Genomic DNA, 19,350 nt, shown 5'->3' with positions numbered 1-19,350 from the left:
CTTTTGAATTTATTTTTGTGTATTGTGTTAGGGAGTGTTCTAATTTCATTCTTTTACATGTAGTTGTCCACTTTTCTCAGCACCACTTATTGAAGAGACTTTCTTTTCCCCATTGTATATTCTTGCCACCTTTGTCATGCATTAGGTGATCATATGTGCAGGGGTTTACCTCTGGGCTTTCTATCCTGTGCCGTTGAACTGTGTTTCTGTGCCAGTGCCATACTGTTTTGATTACTGTAGCTTTGTAGTATAGTCTGAAGTCAGGGAGCCTGATTCTTCCACCTACATTTTTCTGTCTCAAGCTTGTCTATTTGGGGTCTTTCGTTTTGCATACAAATTGTAAAATCTTTTTTCTAATTCTGTGGAAAATGCCATTGGTAATTTGAATAAGATTGTATTGAATCTGTAGATTAATTTGGGTATTTTGGTCATTTTCACAATATTGATTCTTCCAATCCAGGAGCATGGTATATCTCTCCATCTCTTTGTGTTCTTTGATTGTCTTTAATTTCTTTCATCAGTGTCTTATTGTTTTCTGCATACAGGTTTTTGTGTCCTTAGATAGGTTTATTCCTAGGCATTTTATTCTTTTTGTTGCAATGGTAAATGGGAGTGTTTCCATAGTTTCTCTTTCTGATCTTTCATTGTTAGTGTGTAGGAATGTGAGATTTCTGTGTATTAATTTTGTATCCTGCAACTTACTAAATTCATTGATTAGTTCCAGTAGTTTTCTGGTGGCATCTTTAGGATTTTCTGTGTAGAATGTCATGTCATCCGCAAGCAGTGACAGTTTTACTTCTTTCCCAATTTGGATTCCTTTTATTTCTTTTCCTTCTCTGATTGTGTTGGCCAGGAATTCCAAAACTATGTTGAATAATAGTAGTGAGTGAGCACCCTTTTCTAGTTCCTGATCTTAGCGGAAATGCTTTCAATTTTTCACCGTTGAGAGTGATGTTTCCTGTGGGTTTGTCATACACGGTCTTTAATTTTTGAGGTAGGTTCCCTCTATGCCCACATTCTGGAGAGTTTTTATCATAAATGGGTGTTTAATTTTTTCAAACACTTTTTAGGCATCTATTGAGATGACCATATGATTTTTATTTTTCAGGTTGTTAATATGATGTATCACATTGATTGATTTGTGTATATTGAAGAATCCTTGCATTGCTGGGATAAATCCCACCTGATCATGGTGTATGATTCTCCTAATGTGTTGTTGGATTTTTTGCTAGTGTTTTGTTGAGATTTTTGTGTCTATGTTCATCAGTGATATCGGTTGGTAATTTTCTTTTTTTCTCTTATCTTTGTCTGGTTTTTGTATCAGGGAGCTTGTGGCCTCATAGAATGAATTTGGGAGTGTTCCTTGCTTTTCAATTTTTTGGAAGAGATTGAGAAGGAAACCTGGTAGGTCTTCTCTAAATGTTTGATAGAATACGCCTGTGAAGCCATCAGGTCCTGGGCTTTTGTTTTTTGTAATTTTTAAAATCACAGTTTCAGCTTCATTACTTGTGACTGGTCTGTTCATATTTTCTTTTTTTTTTTTTTGTGGTACGTGGGCCTCTCACTGTTGTGGCCTCTCCTGTTGCAGAGCACGGGCTCCGGACACGCAGGCTCAGTGGCCATGGCTCACAGGCCCAGCCGCTCTGCGGCACGTGGGATCCTCCTGGACCGGGGCATGAAACTGTGTCCCCTGCATCGGCAGGCGGACTCTCAACCACTGCGCCACTGGGGAAGCCCCTGTTCAAATTTTCTATTTCTTCCTGGATCAGACTTGGAAGGTTGTACTTTTCTATGAATTTGTCCATTTCTTCCAGCCTGTCCTTTTTATTGGCATATAATTTCTTGTAGTAGTTTCTTATGATCCTTTGTATTTCTGTGGTGTCAGCTGTAACTTCTGCTTTTTCATTTTTAATTTTATTGATTTGCATCCTCTCCCTTTTTTTTCTTAGTGAGTCTGGTTAAAGGTTTATCAATTTTTTTATCTCCTCAGTGAACCAGCTTTTAGTTTCATTGATGTTTGCTATTGTTTTCTTCATTTCTATTTCATTTATTTCTACTCTGATCTTTATGATTTCTTTCCTTCTGCTATCTTGTTTTTTTGTTTTCATTCTTTCTCTATTTTCTTTAGATGTAGTTTAGGTTGTTTATTTGAGATTTTTCTTGTTTCTCTAGGTAGTATTGTATTGCTATAAACTTCCCTCTTAGAACTGCTTTGCTGCATCCCATAGGTTTGGGGTCATTTTGTTTTTGTTGTCATTTGATTCTAAGTTTTTTTTTTTTGTTTGATTTTTGTAGTGATCTCTTGGTTATTTAGTAACATATTGTTTAGCCTCTATCTGTTTGTGTTTTTTACAGTTTTTTCCCTGTAATTGATTTCTAATCTCACAGCATTGTGGTTGGAGAAGGTGCTTGATACTATTTCAGTTTTCCTAAATTTACTTAGACTTGATTTGTGGCCCAAGATGTGATCTATCCTGGAGAATGTTCCATGAGCACTTGAGAAGAATGTGTATTCTGTTGCTTTTGGATGGAATGTCCTATAAATATCAATTATGTCTATCTGGTCAACTTTGTCATTTAAGGCTCTTGTTTCTTTATTAATTTTCTGTCTGGATGATCTGTCCATTGGTATAAGTGTGGTGTTAAAGTCCCCCACTCTTACTGTGTTACTGTTGACTTCCCCTTTTATGGCTGTTAGCATTTGCCTTATGTATTGAGGTGCTCCTATGTTGGGTGCATAAATATTTACAATTGTTATATCATCTTCTTGGATTGATCCCTTACTCATTATGCAGTGTCCTTTCTTGTCTCTTGTAATAGTCTTCATTTTAAAGTCTATTTTATCTGATATGAGTATTGCTACTCCAGCTCTCTTTTGATTTCCATTTGCATGGAATATCTTTTTCCATCCCCTTGCTTTCAATCTGTATGTGTCCCTAGGTCTGAAGTGGGTCTCTTGTAGACAGCGTATATACAGGTCTTGTTTTTATATCCATTCAGCCAGTCTGTGTCTTTTAGTTGGAGCATATAATCCTTTTACATTTAAGGTTATTATGATACGTATGTTATTATTACTATATTCTTAATTATTTGGGGTTTGGTTTTGTAGGTCTGTTTCTTCTCTTGTGTTTCCCACCTAGAGAAGTTCCTTTAGGATTTGTTTTAAAGCTGGTTTGGTGGTGCTGATTTCTCTTAGCTTTTGCTTGTTTGTAAAGCTTTTGATTTTTCTGTTGAATCTGATTGAGATCTTTGCTGGGTAGAGTAATCTTGGTTGTAGGTTTCTTCCTTTCATCACTTTAAAAATATCCTGCTATTCCCTTCTGGCCTGAAGAGTTTCTGCTGAAGAATCAGCTGATAACCTCACAGGGATTCCCTTGTATATTATTGGTTGCTTTTCCCTTGTTGCTTTTAATATTTTTTCTTTGTATTTAATTTTTGCTAGTTTTATTTATATGTGTCTCAGCATGTTTCTTCTTTAGTTTATTTTGTATGGGACTATCAGTGCTTCCTCGACTTGTATGACTATTTCCTTGCCCATGTTAGGGAAGTTTTTGACTATAATCTCTTCAAATATTTTCTCAGACCATTTCTCTTTCTCTTCTTCTCTACAACCCCTACAATTCAAATGTTGTTTCACTTAATGTTGTCCCAGAGATCTCTGAGAATATCTTCTTTTCTTTTGATTCTTTTTTCTTTATTCTGCTCCACAGCAGTTATTTCCACCATTCTATCTTCCAGCTCACTTATTCATTCTTCTGCCTCAGTTACTCTGCTATTGATTCCTTGTAGTGTATTTTTCATTTCACTTATTGTGTTGTTCATCACTGATTGTTCTTTAATTCTTCTAAGTCCTTGTTAACCATTTCTTGTACCTTCTCGATCTGTGCCACCATTCTATTTCTGAGATCTTGGATCATCTTTGCTATCATTACTTTGAATTCTTTTTCAGGTATATTGCCTATTTCATCTTCATTTATTTGGTCTTATGGATTTTTACCTTGCTCTTTCATCTGAAACATATTTCTCTGTCATCTCATTTTGTCTAACTTACTGCATTTATGGTCTCCTTTCTGCAGGCCGCAGTGTTGTAGTTCCTTTTGCTTCTGTTTTCTGCCCCCTGGTAGGTGAGGTTGGTCCAGGGGCTTGTGTAAGCTTCCTTGTGGCAGGGACTGGTGCCTGCACTCTGATGGGTGGAATTGGATCTTTTCCCTCTGATGGGCAGGGATGCATCAGGGAGTGTCTTTTGGGGTATCTGTGAGATTAGTATGACTTTTGGCAGCCTGTCTGCTGGTGGGTGGGGCTATTTTCCTGTCTTGCTGGTTGTTTGGCATGACGTTTTCAGCACTGGAGCATGCAAGCAGTTGGGTGGAGCCAGATATTGGTGTTGAGATTTATACCTGTTGGGGGAGCACATGGTGGTTAATATTCCCTGGGTCTGGGAATTCTCTGGTGGTCCACCCTCCTAGACTTGGTGCTCTCACCCTGGATATCCAGGCCCAACCCTTGGCCAGGGAACTGACAGCCTGCTAGCTGTGCAGTGCAGCCAGAGGAAAAAGAAAAGGAAAAGAAAGAAAACATACAAAGAAAACACAAGGCAAATATGAAAAACAAACAACAACACAAAAAAAGAAAAAAGATAACAGACAAACCAAAAGCAGGACAAATAATAAAAACAAAATGAACAAACAGAAACTGACAAAAAGGAAAGAAAACAAAAACAAGAGAACAAACAAAAAAACAAGAGAACTCAAAAATGAAAACAGTCAGTAAAAACTGAACTAAGAAAAACAAAAAATAAAAATGTAAACAAAAATAGAAAGCAGGGGCTTCCCTGGTGGTGCAGTGGTTGAGGGTCCGCCTGCTGATGCAGGGGACATGGGTTCATGCCCCAGTCTGGGAGGATCGCACATGCCGCGGAGCAGCTGGACCCATGAGCCATGGTCACTGAGCCTGCACATGCAGAGCCTGTGCTCCGCAACGTGAGAGGCCACAGCAGTGAGAGGCCTGTGTACCACAAAAAAAAAAAGAAAAAGCAAACTAAAAAAAGCAAACATAAAACAAACCCACAAAAATGATTTTTAAAAAACCCCAAAGAACAAAAACAAGAAAAACCCAAAACAACAACAAAGTAAAAATATGTAGTAAATTTTTTAAATAAAAAAATAAAAGTGACAACAACAACCACTGAACAAAACAAAACAAACAAAAATAATATTAATAAGAATATTTTCCTGGTTCCTGTGCTTTCAGTGTTCTTCCTGTCACAGTGAGCCACAGCCAACCCTCACATCTCCAGGAGGCCCTCCTATACCTCTAAGTATGTCTCTGGACATGCTGTGGGCACTGTGGGGGCAGCTCAGACTCTGACCTGGCCCAACTCCTGCGTGTACTTGCCCCCAAAGTCCATTGCTGCTATAGCTAGACCAGTCTCAGTTGTGGGAACACTCATTCTCTATTCAGATATTGCACAGTTGCAGGGTTTACCAAGCCAATTGTGGGGAGTTAATCCACTGCTTGTACCACTGCACAGAGAGATTTCCATTCATCTTCCTTATTCACACCACCTTTGGGGCTCAGCTTTGGTTTTAGCCCCACCTCTGCATGTGCACCACCCTCAGGTGTCTTTTCCCCACCAGGCTAGAGGGAGCAAAAAGAAGCGACTGATTGGGGAACACTTATGCACTCAGGCTGGGGTAGGGTATGGCAGCTACTACAGGGGTGTGCACACAGTTCCTGTGGCAGTGGAGACCAGTAGGCAGTTGCAACAGACTGGGGTGTGCTCACTATGGTGGGAGTCCCTCCCAGTGCCCACAGAAGCAGGAGCTGGCATGTGGTGGTGGTGGTGGTCCTGCCCCTTGCACACCACTCAACAATCTCACCTCATTTCCTAAGCACACCACGCTTCCTCTAGGGGCATTCCTTGCTATGGAGCCCCTCACTCCTGTTCCCTCAGGTTGTCTCTGCACAGCCAAAAGCTCTCCTCTTCTTGGATCCAATATCTTAACCCCATGCTTTAGCACTCAGCCCACACCAGCTTTGGCAGATTCCTGTCTCAGTCAGGGATGCCCAGGGATGATTCCCAAGAAGGCTTTGGCATGGATGGTGCTGAAGACCTCAGAGCCTACAGGGGCAGAGGAGGCCTTGGCTTGAGCGGGGGGCAAACCTACTCAGATGGGTGCCCCTCCCAGTGCCCATGGAGGCTGAAGGGGGTTGCAATGGTGGCCCTGCCCCTTGTGTGCCACTGAGCAATGACACTTTACTTCTATGTTTTCCTGGGCTTCTTCTGCAAACCTTCCTAGTTGTGGAGCTCCTTACTCCTGTCCCTTCAGGCTGTCTTTTCACAGCCAACAGCTGTTGCCTCCCTGGGTCTTCACTCTGAGCCCACTTTCCAGCACCCAGCCCCCTTCTACAACAGGAGACACAAGACTCAGACTGGGGTGTGCAGGGCTGTGGCACAGACCATGTGTTCAGTTCTTACTTTGTCCTGCCTTCCACAGACTGTCCACTGTGTTCCCCTTCAATCCCCCAAAGTTCCCTTTATGTCCTAGCTGATTTCCCCACCATGAGGGGGTTTTTCTGAGTGCAGTAACTTCTCTTCATCTTCCCACCAGTGTTGCTGGTCCTTTTTTTGATTACTCTTTTCTTTTTTTTTGTTGCTTTCATCTTACCCTGTTGTGATGGGATTTTTCTTGTCTTTTTAAGTGTGCAAAATCTTCCTCTAATGTTCGTCAGGTTCTCTGTGAGAATTGTCCCATTTGTAGATGTATCTTTGATGTACTTGTGAGGAGAGACAAATTCTTTGTCCTCCTATTCCACCACCTTGACTCGTCCCCCTATCGTGTCTTTTATAATAACACAGTTACCTTTACTGGTGCTGTTTGTTCATGTAGATTCCAGTTACCTCCTGGGATCACTTGCTTTCATCCTGAAGAACTGCCTTTAGTATTTCTTGTAAAGTTGGCTTGCTAACAACAAATTCTCCCAGTTTTTGTTTATCTAAGAAAGTTTGTTATTTCTCCTTCATTTCGGAATGATAGCTTTGTTAGATATAATATTCTTGGTTGATTGCTTTTTATTTGATCAATTTAAATATGTGATAATACTGCCTCCCAGCCTCTCCTGCTGAGAAGTTAGCCATAAATCATATTGGGTTTCTTATGTTCTGATGTGTCATTTTTCTGTTGATGCTTTCAACATTTTCTGCTTTGACATTCAGAAATTTTCATATGATGTGTTAATTTATAGGTCTTTTTGTGTTTATCCTTCTAGGAACTTATTAAGCTTCTTGGATTTATAGGTTATCATCTTTCAATAAATTTGGAAAATTTTCAGCCAGTATTTCTTTGAATATTTTTTCTTCTCCTTTCCATTCTTCCACCACTCTTTCAGTACTCCCATTGTGTTTATATGGTGTGCTTAGTGGTATTCCACATTTCTTTCAAGGTCTGTCCATTTTTCTTCATTATTTTTGTTCTTTGTTTTTGGCTTGCATAATCTCTACTGATCAATTTTCAAGTCTGCTAATTTTTTCTTCTGCTAGTTCAAATCTGTTGTGCTCCTTTAGTGATTGTTTTCATAACATTTATTTTTTTTAACTCCATAGTTTCTATTTATCCTTTTTAAAAAATAATTTCTATCTTTATTGATATTCTCTATTTGAGGCATTATATCTTCCTTTATTTCTTTAATCATGATTTCCTTTATTTCTGTGAACATATTTATAAAGATGTCATAGTTTCCTGTGGCTGCTGTAACAAAGTACAATAAACAGAGTCACTTGAAAAAAGGAAATTTATAGTCTACGATTATAGAGTCTAGAAGTCTGAGATTAATGTGTCAGCAGGACCATGCTTTCTCTGAAGGTGCTATGGATGTTTCTGTTCCAGACCTCTCTCCTAGCTTCTGGTAGTTCCTTGGTTTATGGCAGCATAACTCCAGTCTTCACATGGAATTCTCCTATAATGCCTTGTCTCTGTCCAATTTTCCCATTTTTATAAGGACATGAGTCATATTGGATTTGGGACCCACCCTACTTTAGTATGATCTCATCTTAACTAATTTCATCTTTAATGGCCCTATTTCCAAATAGTCACATTATGAGGTACTGAGGATTAGGACTTCAACATATGAATTTTGGGGAATACAATTCAACTCATAACAAAAGCTACTTTGAAATATTTTTCTTTTGACTCCAACATTTGATTGCTCTCACTGGCAGCTTCTGTTTCTTGATGTTTTTTTTTTTTTTGGTATATGGGTCATACTTTTCTGTTTCTTTGTATGCTTCATAATTTTTGTTGTCAACTGGACATTTTAGATAATATGTTGTAGCAAATCTGGATAATGGTCCCCTCTCCAGGGGCTTTTATTGTTATTTCCTTGTGTATTTGTTTATTGAGTGACTGGATTATTTTAGTGAAGTCTCTACCCCCACTCCCAATGTCAAGCCTCTGATATTATTCCTCAGGTAGGCACAACTTTTGGTACATCCATAGTCACCCTGGGATGCCAGTGGTACTGGCAGGGTTCTCTTCTCTTTCCCTGACCACATACCCAGTGGTTAGACTCCACTAATTGCTGGCTGATTGCCTTAATGTTTTTAATAGTGCCCTGGGGCATAAGTTACTTTACAAATAAATTCAATCAAATTATAGCTCCTTTGATGAATAGGGTCTGAGGTCAATATTTGACACTTGTTCTCACACTGGCAGGCCTCTTTTTAGCTGTCTTACTCCCTGTTTTCCTCTTGTGAGCTTGTTGGCCTACAGTCTAGCCTGTATTTTCATTAGATCTACATTTCTTTCCAATTGTCCTTCACCAACCTCCACTGTTGTTGAGATTACCCTCAGGATTAAACTTCTCCTCACTTTGTTGCAAATGACGTTAGCTCCTTTAGGAAAAGATTGCAAGCTATCTGTTTTATGGCAAAATCTCTGTGCCAGGGCTGTGGAGCTGGAGGTGGGGAAAAATGGCAAACTTCTTTCTGAATGACATTCTCACTGTAGTAGCCTAGTAGTGGTGGGGCAGGAGACTGAGGTCCTTTTGGCTTGCTTCTCCTCCTGTGGAAACACTGCCTCATGAGCTGTGGAATGGCTATCAGAGCCCCAATATAATTACTGCACTATGTCCGAGGTAAAGCTTCTGTTCCACAAGTGGGGTGGGACAGAAGAAGGGAGTCTACCTCTTTTTATTGTACTTGCTTAGGACTTAGCCACAGCAATGGGTAGCTGAGGGCAGGATGGGAAACACTGAGGTCCTGCTTCTCCCAGAATGAAAGCCCTCTGGCTGGAAACTGGGGAGAGGTAGTCCTGTGTTCTTGGTTGCAGCAGTCTGGAGTAATCTCTGCTTCATTGAGCTGGACGGGGAAAGGAAGAGAGCAGTCTTGGATCAAATACCACAGAATCTCTCACCTTTCTTAATATATTTTTATAGATTTTCTTGAATAGATGTTTCTTGATTTGATGCTTACTCTTAGGACAATTTCCAGAGGCTTTAAAAGGTTGTTTTCAAAAAGTTTTCACCAGTTTTACTGAGAAGGTCAGCAGAGCTCCTCATGCTATTATGCTGGAAGTTTATTTCCTTAATATTCAATCTTGGTTCACATTTATTAAAGTAGTTATTTTCTTACATTTCTTGAGACTATAATAAAGTGTCTAGGCGAACTCCTGCACTATCTATTCTTTTATACCTTAACAACAAATTATATCCAGTGAACTTGTCTTATAATGAAAAATTATATTTTTCCCTGGTGGTCTAGTGGTTAGGATTCGGCACTTTCACTGCCATGGCCTGGGTTCAATCTGAGATCCCACAAGCCACGTGGTGCAGCCAAAATAAAAATTAAAAATATATATATATATATTTCAAGCAGTAGAAGATAACTCTTGAAGCTAATAAGTTGGACTTATGATTGATTTTTTTTTTTTTTTTGGTGAGTGTTAGGAGCTGTACTCCTTTTAATAACAAAAAGTGTCAAAAGAATTGTAGAAAACTTTAAAGCAGGCTTAACCCTCAAGGATTATCTAGTTAGGAGCAGAAGTAGAAGATTAGAATCCAAGTGTCTAGATGCTCAGCCTTGTGCCCTTTGTAGGTGAACATAATGCATGTCAAACAATGAACAAATTGTGCACACTTCAGAATTTATTAAACATTTGTATCTATCTATGTTATGTGATCTTCACAAAAACCCAGGAAGGGGGTCTGGGAAGTATACTATTAGTTTCATTTCACAGATGAGAAAACTGTAATTCAAATCTCCAATACAGAGGTGAAATGAGTTACATTGTTATCTGACTCAAATATCCTGTTCTTTCCATTATACCAGGCTTCAAATGAGGTGCTCAAGTTGGAGCACAAGCCCTCAACCTTGAGACTAAGTCTCACATTTCTACTAATAATATTAATTCAGAGGCATAAACTGAACTAGGAAACTTCACACTTGGGCAAGATATTTTAACCATGTTCTCACCAAGACCCTGCCACTTACCACCTGATGCTTGCCTCTTCTTTCCTCCCATTCGTCCTCCAATTGATATTCCATATTTTTCTATGTCTCCTTTGTTATACAAAAGTAGAGTCGTTGAGGCAGTTGTGGCAGTAGGAAATCAGTATCAAGTCAGAAAGCATGCTCTGAGCTTCTTGATGATCCCTACCGGAGCTACCTCACTGGTGTCCAAGTCCTTTGTCTCCCTGGACAACCAAAATATTAAAATATACTGTAGTCAGCAAAAAAGTCTTAGGACTCAGCATATTTTCTTTGAAAAGTCAGACAAAAACAGCTGTGTAAATATACTATGAAGGAAGAAAGCAACTTGAACCTAATCTGTTAAGTATATTTCTTACTCTTATCACACCTTGCCATACAAGCAAATGCTAATATACAGTTTATGAAATGCTTTTAAAAAAACAGCTACAAATGGCTGGATAAAAAATAATTTAGCTTGTCAAATACACATGAATTCTTTTCTTTCCCTAACTGAATATTTGAATTATTTTGAATCATATAGACCCTGCTTCAAAGTTTGAATCTGCATCTTGCTACTTGTGTGACCTGTAGCTTTAGGCTCCTCATCTGCAAATGGGAATAATAAAACTTACATCAAAGTATTCTTATGAGAAGAAAATGAGATAATATATATGAAGGAACTAGCACATTGACTAGAACACTGTAGATATTCAGTAGATGTTCTTTTTCTTCCTTTTCTTTTATAATCACAGTGAAGAAATTAGTAACCATGAAACTCTCAGAGAACAATTCAGTCTATTTCATTGTATTAAATTATACATAGGGAAACATTCATAAAAGACAAATCAGGGCTTCCCTGGTGGCACAGTGGTTAAGAATCTGCCTGCCAGTGCAGGGGACACAGGTTCAAGCCCTTGTCCGGGAAGATACCACATGCCGCAAAGCAATTAAGCCTGTGTGCCACAACTACTGAGCCTGTGCTCTAGAGCCTGAGAACCACAACTACTGAGCCCACATGCCTAGAGCCCATGCTCCACAACCACAACAAGAGAAGCCACTGCAATGAGAAGCCCGTGCACCGCAATGAAGAGTAGACCCCACTCGTCGCAACTAGAGAAAGCCTGTATGCAGCAATGAAGACCCAATGCAGCCAAAAATAAATAAATAAAATAAATAAATTGATTTTTAAAAAAGGAAAGATCAGTGAGAGGATTGCAATGATCAGGGAAGTTTTCCTGAAGAAAGTGGGATTTGAGTTTCACGTTAATGGATATTTCAGTGTATCTCAAAATCCTCTATTAGAGCACTGGGATTCTGAACAATGGGCCAGGGTGCTCCACTATTTAGCTAAAGAACTAGTAATCACTTCTCAATATTCAAAACAATTATGATAAAATTCTCTTAATTTGAAATTTCCCTTCCACAGATTTCTTTAATTCTTTGACACTTGCTACAGCTTTTCTAAATTAAAACACAGAATAGGATGATAATGAATTTAGCACAATCACATGGTTAGCTATTTTATGTTTAATAAAGTTATTTTGTGATATTCTACAGAATGAATTATGACTTTGGGTGCTCTGCTGTCCGAACACATTTGAGACTCACTGGGATGGGTGAAAAAGATGAAGCAGATGGGGAATAGCATAAAGATAGCATAAGAAAAAGTATTCGATCATATAGTGAGCAAATCCACCTGGAGTGGACAGTATATGTTATGGATTAAATAGAAAATAATGGCTAAGTAATAATAAGATATAGTACTATCCTGAGTATAGTAATTTATAATTTGCAAAGGGTTTACACACATCTGAGCTCATCCTCATAAAAATTTTGTGAAATAAAGACGGCAGGTAATAAAGTTACCATCAATAATGACAGATTCTAATGACTAAGCACTTACTGTGTACCAGACATCATTGCTAGATGCTTCACTTATATTATCTCTAATGCTCACAACAACCCTGAGATATATGTGTTATTATCCTATTTTCACAGTTGAGTAAACTAAGGCTCAGAAGGTTTAAGTAATCTGCCCAAGTCCATATACTTAGAAAAGAGCAGATTCCTAAATTTGAATCTCAGGTCTGTCTGATTCCAGATCCACTACACTATCATAGCAGCATGTAAATAAGAGAGGGAAGGGGTAAAGAGGGAGAGTGTAGTAACAAGTGCATGACATTATAGCTTACGTACAACAACCTTAAGGTTGGATTGTCCAGAAAATAAACTAAAATAATTTTTGAAGTCCATTTCATAAAAATAGCTTCAGCTCCATCAATCCTGAAAATCAACAGACTCTATTTTGGAAGGCCCAATTGCCATACTGAAATATTTTTGGGGCACTAGTTTCACTTTAGAGCTCATGATTTGGCGTCATTTATCCAACTCCAAATGGGAGAAATAAAAAGCTTTCTAGATTAACATCCTTTACCTTGCTTTTCCTCCTTGCGGGGATGCCAGCAACCTACACAAGCTCCCTAGGACATGGTGGGTGGTGGGGAAGGGGAAGCTAGGATGAAGTGAAAGAGTAGCATTAACATATATACACTACCAAATGTAAAATAGATAGCTAGTGGGAAGAAGCTACATAGCACAGGGAGATCACCTAGGTGTTTTATGACCACTTAGAGGGGTGGGATGTGGAGCGTGGGAGGGAGGCTCAAGAGGGACAGGATATGGGGATATACGTATACATATAGCTGATTCACTTTGTTATACAGCAGAAACTAACACAGCATTGTAAAGCAATTATACTCCAATAAAGATGTAAAAAAATAAAGTAATCCACAAGGTGACACATAAGGAGTTTCCATGACTGGCTCCCTATCAAGGCATTTTCTTTACATAAGGAGAAGTCCAGAGATTGCCAAAACCAGGGATCAGCATGAAGGCCTTCCTCAGAGGCTCATTCCCTCTTGAAAGGATAAAACATTCAGCATGCTCATTCAGAGGGAACAAGTGGTTTCACCTGTGGGAAAAGTCGTGGTTTGTCAATCAATACCTTTCAGGGAGGAGACAAATGCTGACACTAGAGTTTAGACTAGAGAAAGGGCAGCATCTATTTTAGCTCCAAAGAGAAAGATGTGATCTGTCACAGAATTTTGACTTTCATGATAGGGAAGCTTTGCCACCCCTTTTCTACTGGAAGTATACTTAAAACATAGAAGGACAGAGTAAAAGCCCTCTGAGAAGCCTGAAAAGATGACACTGAGTCTAGAAACTAAAGCTCATAGAACTTTATTCAATGGAGAGTTCCTCCATTCTGTATTTAAAGCCAACTAACTCATAATGTATGATTAAAACAAATCATTTTTTAAAATTTATGAATATGCACCCTTGAAAAATATTTTATTTTAAAGAAAATGATATTTTTTGCAAAAACAAGGAAGACATACTATTTTTATTTATAGAAAAATTCGAGGTAAAAAGCATTCAAAAACAAAGTAAAATAAAAACTCTTATAAAGCACCTACTAGATGAGGTTCTAGGACCTTACTACTCAAACATGGTCCACGGGCCAACAGTATAGGTTTCACCTGGGAGACCATTAAAATGCTGAACCCCAGACCTATTAAATCAGAATATGCATTTTAACAAAATCCCTAAGTAAGGTTAAGAAGCACTGGCTTAGGTTTGGGAAATGTTTGTCTAAGTGTGTCTTTATCTTCATCAGAATAATCCAGGATATTGGTTAAAAAATTAAGGCTCTTGGGCCCTACCACAGACCTACTAAATCATACCTCTCCGAGTGGGACCTGGGAGTGTGCATTAATTACAAGTGTAGTAGGGCAGTAAATCTCAAACTTGAGCATGCATCAGAATTACTTGGAGGGCCTGTTAAAACACAGATCGCTGGGATCTACCCCAGAGTTCTGCGATTCAATAAGTCTGGAGTGGGTCTGGAGAGTTTGCATTTCTAACATGTTTCTTGGTGATGTCGATGCTAGTGGTCCAAAGACCACAATGAAAGAACCACTGCTTGGACATAATTTTAACAAGTTTAGTTATCTGGTTGTCCAGTCTAGACTAACAGGAACAATTAGAAGGGGAGTAGTCAGAGGCATTATACTGATAGCAGCAAGAAGCAGCATCTGATAGGCTGAGAATGAGGGGAAAAACATCAACTATAAAAAGAGACATAGAGGGCTTCCCTGATGGCACAGTGGTTGAGAGTCTGCCTGCCGATTCAGAGGACACAGGTTCGTGCCCCGGTCCGGGAAGATCCCACATGCCGCGGAGCGGCTGGGCCCGTGAGCCATGGATGCTGAGCCTGCGCGTCCGGAGCCTGTGCTCCGCAACGGGAGAAGCCACAGCAGTGAGAGGCCCGCGTGCCGCAAAAAAAAAAAAAAAAAAAAAAGAGACATAGAAATAAACATATTTTTCTGAGTGTAAGTGCCAAAAACCTTGTGTCTCACTCTCATCCCGCTCCCATGACTACCAGTCTCCTAGTTCTTGAGGGTTATCATTGTATCTTATATGATAGCAATGTGAGATGTTCATTAATAATGACCCCCCAGCCATCGAGAAGATGCTTAATTCTGTTTAGTTTACTGTTTAAGCAGGTACAGAATTGTATAATATATTTTAGAAATATTTCCATCAAGGGTCAACTTTTAAACACTAATGCTTAAGTTGTCTGATAAATTCCCTTTTGAAAACCACTCTAAAATGATGCAGGATAAATGAGGATTATCTAACACTGGAGTTCAGGCAATCCAAATGTGATAATGACAATATCTAACATTTAAAAAGCAAATTCATTTTTTCATGTAATACAATAATACTTTGAGACACATTATCACCATTTCTTAGAGGATGGCTATCTAAACTAAGATTCAGTAAAGTGAATCAAATTGTTGAGATCACATAGGTAGTTAAATGGTAGTGAGACTAAATTTCAACTTAGGCCTATATGACTCTATTTCTCTATATTATTCTGCTTTCTTTATAGGGGAAAAAAGGCTCAGGCTGAGAAGCTGGATATGTAGACAGTTCTCTTGGGTTTCTGCAGGCCATACTTCTTGTAGAGCTTCCTGTAAGACAGACATCCAAACTTTACTAGCCTTCCCAGTTTCTTTCACTTACAGAAACCACGAGAACTCCCTTAATGCTTCTGTGTGCCATAACTTACAATATTCCCTTTCTTTCTCATTTACCACTTTGGATTTCACTGTTACCTGGAGTCACTCCTACCTCTTCCTACACCTAATCTTTCTTGCCCCAGGTTCCAATTTTTCAATGAAATCACAGAGGGGCTAGTGGGGATAGGAGAGGCAATCAGAGACAAGGAGAGAAAAAGCCTTTAAGGCCTGTGTAGCTGTTTCTTCTCTCCCATTCCCAGTGCTTTGGCTGATCTTCAAATTCCTCACAGCCTCAACACACTCTTATGATAAGGACCTCAAACACTGAGGCTGGTGGTCCACTGGAATACAAATATGCTCATTTATTTCTCCAAGAACTCAGGCCCCACCATTCACGCATATGCACACATTCAGTTGTTCTGAGAGGGCTAAGTAAATGGAATGATTTAGAGTAGGAACTCTTTTATTTGCTGTTTCTTGTAGTTGGTGGTGGTTGGTATTTTTCAAAACCTCCAAAAGGGAAGTGTGCTTGCTTCATTCAGGATGGGCAACTTAGAAAAAGATTTATTTTCTTCCACAGTGTTTATCAAAAGAAAGAAACTGGAAAAAATAAAAGGAGCAGAGATTTTATATGCAGCAGACCTAGACAATATTTCTACCACTGCCACTTACAGATGATGGCATAGAACATCATTTCTTCTATCTGACTTATAAAATGGAGTAATAATTCCTATCATTCTTACCTCACAGAATGGTTATGACAGTCTGATGGGGTAATAAATATGAAATTTCTCTGGAAACTATAAAGCAGTGTATGGGTATAAATTTTTCTTGATAATACAATATTCTGCATCCCTGGCATTTAACATGTTACTATATAATTGCTGTTATTACTAATAGATTTTATAGTACCATTCATTTATTCAAAATGCTTTTCTTGAGCACTTGCTTTTTTACAGGCATTATACTAGGAGTTGGAAGTACAGAAATATACCAGACACAATTGTTTTCCTGGGGGTGTGAATCTGTTGAGGTATATCTATAGGTTTATTAAGTTTTGGTGGTGGAAGAGTGGTGACTGGACTGGGAATTCAACCACCACTTTTTGCCAGTAATTTGGAAATTATTATGCTATTTATGTATGGAGTCGTATCAGTAAAATTGGTGAAGTAGGCAGCTCCAAACTCCTATCCCCCTATAGAAATATTGAAAAATAAGTAGAAACAGTCAGAACTAACTTTGTCAGAACTCTGGAAAATAGTCAAATGTTTATAGTAACCAAGCAAATGTGGAATCAAGAAAAAGCCAACTTAAAAATTGTAGAAAAGCTTTATAGTGTTTTTATTCACCTTGCCTCACCCACCCCCAGATCAGCTGTAGTCTTGAAGATGGAAGCCCCTACTCCCAGTGTGAGACCCTGGTCCCTGGTTGCAGAGGGAGCAGACAAAATCTCATTTGCAAATTACTGTGTTAGACTCTTCTAACCTGCCTGAAGACTACCTGAAAGAGTGATGCAAAGTGTTCGTATCTGTTTCGCTTAACTTGCAACTCAGAGTGGAAGAGCGGCAGGCATAATTTGAAAACATTGTAAGTGTGGATGAAAAATATGCAGTCGTCAAGGTCAAAAAATTACAGGCCAGCTCGCCCAGCATCCGCAGCCGCCGCTGCTATGGGAGTGCAGGTGGAGACCATCTCCCCCAGAGATGGGCTTACCTTCCCGAAGTGCGGCCAGGCCTGCGTGGTGCGCTACAAGGGGATGCTTGAAGATGGAAAGAAATTCTATTCGTCCCAGGACAGAAACAAGCCCATTAAGTGTGTGCTGGGCAAGCAGGAGGTGATCCGAGGCTGGGAAGAAGGGGTTGACCAGATGAGCGTGGGTCAGAGAGCCAAGCTATCTCCCCAGACTATGCCTATGGTGCCACTGGGCACCCAAGCATCCTCCCACCAAATGCCACTCTCCTCTTTGGCAAGGAGCTTCTAAAACTGGAATGACAAGAATAGCCTCCTCCCTGAGCTCCCCATCCTTGGATGTGCCATGGAAGGATCTGGCGCCTCCAGATGTGTGCAGCGAGTCCATATGGAGCTTTTCCTGATGTTCCAGTACATTGTATAAACATCTTCCCTGACAATGTGTTCTGTCACCAGCTTTGCTCTTCCCCTTTATCTTCGTATGTGTGTTGACCTGAACAATACGCCATAAACCTCAAGTTACTCATTTTAGTTTGTTTTTGTTTTGAGGTGAAGATTGAGTTTCAGTCCTTTGGATATGGATTTCCAGTTAAGTATTAGTCAAATATTAACAACACAAGTCATGGGTTAACTTTAGAATAGGAATTGGTATGGGGGTGGTGCAAGAATCTTTATTTTATTTTATTTTTGGATGAAAGTTTTATCTATTATATATTAAAAATTCTTGCCACTGCGCTGCAAAGCCATAGCAGATATGAGGCGCTTTTGAGGACTGAATTATTCTCCAAGTTGAGAGATGTCCTTGGGTTGAATTAAAAGCCCTACCCAAAATTAAAGTGGGAAGGGGGAGAACCTTTGTCTCCACTGCCCCACCTCCACCCTCCCCTTAAACCCTCTGCCTTTTGAAAGCAGATCATTTTCACTGAGATGTTGGACTCTACAGGTGTCTATCCCCAGGCCAGCAGGGACCTCTGAAGCTTTCTTCACGGCCTGGCTTTTTCCATCCTGTGGTTTTTCTAATGGATATTCAGGATTTTTGTAATCTCATAGCTATCCAAGCTCCACTTTCTAAATTTTAAGAACTTTAATTGAAAGTTAAATTGGCGGTGTTGTTCTTAGACACTTAACACCCATGAAAGCCCAGTCATCATGACAAATCCTTGAGTGTTTTCTTAAGAAAATGATGTTGGTCATCACAGCTTCAGCATCTCCTGTTTTTTGTTGCTTAGCTCCCCCTGCTGATCTCACAGTTTCCTGGCTTCTCCTTCCCCCTTCTCACCCCTTTGCTGTCCTTTGTAGTGATTTGGTGAAAGAAATTGCTGCCTACCCCCCCCCCCCACACACTACATATGAATTTCAAGTTTTATTATTGCAATAAAAGTGCTTTATGCTGGCTTTTCTCAAAAAAAAAAGGTCAAAAGATTACAGTTGAAGGTTGCAATTCAAGATGGAGATGTAGGAAAATCCTGAACTCACCATCTCACAGAGACACACTGAATTACAGCTATATATAGAACAATTTCCCCAGGAAAAAAATTAAAGGCTAGCAACGTGACCCCTTCACGCTGGGAAAATGAGAAAACAAACAACACACACACACACACACACACACACACACACACACACACACACACACAGTGAAACAGATAGGAAAGGCTGAGAAACAATCTTGCTGTAAACCCCACCCCTGGTGGGGCAACGTTCAATCAGGAGGGAACTCAAAACCCAGAGCTTCAACCCGAGGAGCATAGGGTTCATATCCCACATTGGGAACCACAACTTTTAAGACCCAGCTCCTGAGAGATGAGCCCCCAAAACATCTAACTTTGAAAACTCATGCCCATGAGACATGTTGCTGTGGCAAACTGAGAAATGGCTCTTAAAGGGCTTGTGCACAGATTCACCTGCCTTAGGGTCCAGCGCAGAAGCAGCATTTTGAAAAGTGCCCAGATGTATGTTAAGGAGACTCATTTGCTAATTTTAAAGTATTGGTCTGAGAAGCAGGAGCATCCTGGGGTACTCTCCAGGGATGGAGACTGATGAACGTTATCTTTCTGTTCTCTCTTTGCCTTACTAAATCCAGCAGGCATCATCTTTTTATTTTCCTTTCCA

General features: G+C 39.6%; 1 protein-coding gene and 1 pseudogene across 1 annotated transcript in view; one reads left to right on the top strand and one right to left on the bottom strand.

Annotated features, from left to right (window-relative positions):
- Positions 1 to 19,350, bottom strand: part of ZC3H12B (zinc finger CCCH-type containing 12B) — a 161,199-nt gene that overhangs the window by 72,259 nt on the left and 69,590 nt on the right. The gene's annotated exons all lie outside the window — the stretch shown is intronic.
- Positions 17,201 to 17,541, top strand: LOC101276308 (peptidyl-prolyl cis-trans isomerase FKBP1A-like; annotated as a pseudogene).

This window comes from Orcinus orca, chromosome X (assembly GCF_937001465.1).
Source record: "Orcinus orca chromosome X, mOrcOrc1.1, whole genome shotgun sequence".
Classification (NCBI taxonomy): Eukaryota; Metazoa; Chordata; class Mammalia; order Artiodactyla; family Delphinidae; genus Orcinus; species Orcinus orca.
The sequence above is the reverse complement of the archived record's forward strand: the minus strand, read 5'-3'. Positions and strand labels throughout refer to the sequence as shown.